General features: G+C 37.6%; 1 pseudogene; it reads right to left on the bottom strand.

Annotated features, from left to right (window-relative positions):
- Positions 1-729: 729 nt before the first annotated feature.
- LOC107689476 (atrial natriuretic peptide receptor 1-like) overlaps positions 730-5,197 on the bottom strand; it is a 14,546-nt pseudogene continuing 10,078 nt past the window's right edge.

The raw sequence follows: 5,197 nt of genomic DNA, 5'->3' as shown, positions 1-5,197 counted from the left end.
AACAATATTTGAGAGAAATAGGCCTTTTGTGTACATAGAAAAAGTCTTAGATCTTTGAGTTCGGCTCATGAAAAATGGGGGCAAAAACAAAAGTGTTGCGTTTATAATTTTGTTCAGTGTATATATATTTGTAATAATATTTTTTTTTTTTATTATTTTTTATGTAAAATACAGTAAATACATAATATGAAATACAAAATTCTAAAAAAAATCTTACCAACCCCAAACATTTGTACTTAGAAATTTGGGTACCACTTTATATTAAGTGGCCTTAATACCTGTGTACTTACATAGTAGATCCAACTTTAGATTTAGACTCCAGATTTACATATCCCTAAACCTACCCATCTCCACCCCCTGGATCATATTGTTCCAATTACTCTTATACATATTGTTGTTACAAAATGTAGTTATATATGTCCTGTTACACATTTGTACTTACACAAACCATTCAGTGGGTTGTTACATGTGTGCAGTTACAGAAATATTACAGCTCTAGATACTATGTACCAATGTGTACTTACACTGTGGTTACATACTACATACACATCTAGTTACTATGTAAGTACACAGGTATTAGGGCCACGTAATATAAAGTGGGACCCAAATTTGCTTATTGAACTAAAATATTGCAAACATGCAAAACAAAGTAGAAATATAGTGTAATATACTCTTTAAAAAAATCAACAATTTCTTCATGTTAAAAAGTATTGAAAAAAGGGATCTGGTTTAGTAGTCCTCTCCCAAAAGCCAGTATATCCTCACCCAGCCCTTTCCCTGAAATGGAAGAGAACAGGGAGGTGAGAGCAGTTCCGAAGCTTTGAAAACTTGTTGTTAAGAGGAGGCTATTGAGCTCTATTTATAGGTCCTTACCAGCTGTGACTCGTTATCAAATAAATAGTTCCACTCTTTCTGAAATTAAGTTGCCATGTATACACAACTTTTCGGATATGAATGTTTACAGCCGTGATTGTAGTTATGATGTCATTTTATTACACTATGGTTTTGTAACACAATGGATGTGTCACTGACTACATATAAACATATAGTTCGTCTTCGTGATGATGCCATGTACAGTTTTGGGTGTTTCATTTTAAATTTTATGAAAGCTTCAAGTGCAGCTAATTATTTGTACGTGCATACAGACGACGGCGGGTGTGGTGGATTTGGTTTGACACTCTGTGTTTGATTAAGTTGACTTGTGCGGGTGCTGAAGCTCTTTTATTTGCCGTCAAACGGTTGAGCACTGCAGTGTGTGTATCCTGTCGCAAAATGCAGCAAAAAGTCCTACACGACAGTAATAATGTGATTAAGGTGTTTACATGTCTATTCTGCACTTCAGTAATGTGACTAAAATAGTAATACGCCACATGTCTTAATTCGATTTCTGTTTACTTCGATTATGACTTTAGCCAGATTAAGGTAATCAAAAATCTCTGTTTACATGGTAGATTCTTAATCAGAGTATTGTCTTAATCGTATTAAAATCTGAGTATTGTTGTCCATGTAAACGTACTCACTGTTAGTGCTAGTCATTTTGAAGCACAAATCCTAAAAGAAATATGTGTGAAAAGAATCAGCTGAGCGAATCGGATTGTTGTGATGTGGTAAGACAGGCGAGATGAAAGCAATATGATGCTTTCTGAGGTGAATGTCACAGTGGCAGAAACTCTGTACCTTTATGTGGATGTCACCTCGCAGTTCACAGCGCAAAGACCTGAAAGTGTGAAGGAGAGACTTGGTGGAACTGCTCACATGGATCCTCAGTGCTGAGAGAGAAAAATAAAATGATATGATGTCTGTCTCCACTATTACATAATTAAAAGCCAGTCACAAAAAGTGCTGAGGTCAAGGAAGTGGTCAGATCAATCACATGGGTTTCATTTAAAATGCTTCTCTGACATATCTTCCTACTGTCAGCACATCCTTCATTAGTGATCTTACGTAATCCATATGTCTCCATCCTGGAGGCAGTGTTCACAGTGTCTCCAAAAAAACAGTAGCGTGGCATTTTCAGACCCACAACCCCCGCGACACAAGGCCCTGTAACAAGCAAAATGATTATTTTTTATGATATGAATTTTATGATTATGATTCTGTATTTTTTCCACAACCTTTAGTAGTTCTCCACTACTCAGCCTATGTTTTGTGTGCCTAAAGCAGCTCTTTAATGGTGACGTTATGTATTATGTAGAATGATGTATTTTATTAGGATTTTTCTTATATGTGTCATAAGCCAAGTTGGAAAGTTGAAATCACTGCAGGAATGCCTGAGCAGCATAAACACTCCTCTGATTTGTAAATTGACCAAATCAGAAGGAATATACAAATGCATCATTGGTTTTCTATTGAAAACACATCTGAAAAAGGCAAGAGAGAGAAGAAATTAAATGTACTGTATAAACCTTCTGTATAAACTACCAGTCATAATCAAATGTATTTATGAGAAGTAGTCCCGCAAATCTTTATAATGCAGTTTCTTACAGTATATTGCACATATTTTTATGCATACTGATAAATTATTTCATTTGTTATACTTTTATTTTGGATTTTTATACATAGAGAGGATGATTCATTTTATTATATTTGTATTTTGCTTTCTGTTTTGAATTTTTTTTTAAATGCTAATTTATTTTTGTGATGGCAAAGGTGAACTTTCAGCATCATCATTCCAGTCTTCAGTGTCACATGATCCTTCAGAAATCATTCTAATATGCTAATTTGGTGCAAAAGAAACTTCTTTTTTTTTTGTGGAGTCCATGATTCATTTTCTTTGATGAACAGAGAGTTCAAAAGAACAGCATTTATTTGGAATAGACATTTCATTACTATCATTATTATGTTATGTTACAGTAGTATATTTATTGTTATTATTATTATTATTATTATTATTATTATTTTTAAATCTTAATTTTGAATTATAGTGTAATTTTTGTGAATATCCAGGCTGGAAAATCAAGTGGCAATATGAGAGGTGTACCGGACACTCAAAGTGGAGAGACAACTTGAATGTTTTACCATGTACAAAGCTTTGGTGGAGAATGAGACAATTTTTAAAATGTGTTTTTGGCAGACAAAAGAAATTTGCCAACCTAGCTCTTGAACTACTGCTAAGGTTGGACACCCCTTGTATACTTGTTCATACTTTAGTATAAGAGCATTAAAAAAAATTGTTGCTTACATTATATAAATTACAACGTAATACACTCATATCCTGAGCACATTTCTTTTTGTGATTGATCAGGATCAGTGCAGGGCAGTGAATATACAAGAATAGCACAGCCAAAGAGCTGTCACCATCCAGTTATTACCTGAATGAACTCCAATGCGGACCCTCAGCTGCTGCTCTGGTACGTGTGGACTGTAGAAGCTCCTCATGCCCTGCACTACAGCTAATGACATTCTTGCTATTTCTTTTGCATGGTCGTCTCCATTTCTTGTAGGCAGGACCGACACTACCATGTAGGCATCGTCAATGGTTTCTACCTGGATACAGCAAAGGACACATGAAGCAACCCATTTCCTACAATGGATAAAATCGTCTCACATGATGGTGAGGCATTCAAATTATGTACCTTATAAACATTGTGGTTGTCAATGATATTGTCGAAGTATGTGTACGGGTCATTCAGCACGTTCACTACCTACAGCAAAGGAAATGAGTGCGGTCAGTTTATAGCAGTCAGCTTTAGGATACAGATACAGAGATCAAAGTTTGTTTAGGGTGACAATAGTTTTCTGTTGTGGTTCAGCTGTGGGCTTCAGTATGGTCCAAAAATAACCACATGTGAATGTATTATTTCCACTTTAAGGCTCAGACGGGCTAGCGAGCCAGCAGCTATGCTAACAGTAGCCTGATATTCGTGACAGAGTAGAGTTTTTGGCACGTGCGCCATGTCACCTAGTAATGTCAGGAGCTCTTATGTGACATATGCAACCCATTCCAGAGCGTACGATGTGGATATTTGATCTTACAACAGACCCCTACACAAACAAACACACAGGCACATACATAATTTAACAAGTGTAGGGTATTTCAAAGTCTTAGACAACAGAGGACTGCGGCTCCTCAAACCTCCCCAAATAGATTTGGACATATTTATTTGTAAAAATATGATCAAAATCTGAACAAATGACCCCACATAGGAGCTACATAAAAAACAAAAACAAAACAAAAACAAAAAAAAAACACTGCAAATTGTTTTTTCGAAATGCCTGCAAGGCCTACTCAAAAAGTACCGGGCAGAAACTCTGAGATGCTGTTTGAGTCTCTGCGTCTTTCATCGGATGCTGACATGGCTGTGAAGCCTTCAATGTCACTGAAATAGATGGTGACACAGTAGTAGGTCTCTGCTCTCACTGTCTTTTCCGCTATGAGCTGAGCAGCTACACATCTAAAAATACAAGAAAAAAGACAGGCACTTTTCAAAGGCAGGTTTCAAGTGGAGGGCTTGGTGATGATCACTGGTCTCGTCACGTACAGTAGGCTTGTTAGGCCAGGTGCAAGCAAGTTTTTAGTAACTGAAGTGTTGTGGTCGAATTCACTGAACAGTGGTGCCACTTTTGCCTGCACTATATCAACAAGAAAACCTACATCATATTCACTATGCATCCAATTTAACCAGGTGTTAAAGGGATCGTTCACCTAAAAAAAATACAAATAAAAAATATTCTGTCATTATTTACATCATTACCCAAATCTTTCATTCATCTTCAAAACACAAATGAAGACGCTTTAATTAAATCTGACAGATTTCTGTCTCTCTATTAAAATATGGTAAACAGAAGCTCACCGTGCAAGAACAAACTTCAATTTACAGGATTGATCTGCTCTATGCATGCAGGGAATTTAGACAGGGTAGACATCCACATTCAGGGTAACATTCACAATAACCGACAAACTAGCACACAAGAGACAGGAACTGATATAGGGCCGATAACAAGGGGCAGACAGGTCAGCACAATGAGGTGATTAACTAATAATGAGAACAGGAGAGCCAACGAGCCAGGGGGATGCAGAGGATCCGGGGGGCCAGGGTGGAGCAGAGGGCTCTGGCGACCGAGGCGGAGGCAGAGATCCAGAGATCCGCGGCGGAGCGACTGAGGACCAAGGTGGAGCTGGCGGGAGGAAGGAGCCCAACAGAGCCGGTGGGACAGAGCGACGAGGCGCAGCCAGAGGAGTGGAGTCCAGAGGTGA

This window comes from Sinocyclocheilus anshuiensis, unplaced genomic scaffold, assembly GCF_001515605.1.
Source record: "Sinocyclocheilus anshuiensis isolate Anshui unplaced genomic scaffold, SAMN03320099.WGS_v1.1 scaffold1215, whole genome shotgun sequence".
NCBI lineage: Eukaryota > Metazoa > Chordata > Actinopteri > Cypriniformes > Cyprinidae > Sinocyclocheilus > Sinocyclocheilus anshuiensis.
Note: the sequence above shows the minus strand (reverse complement) of the source record. Positions and strands in the feature narration are given on the sequence as shown.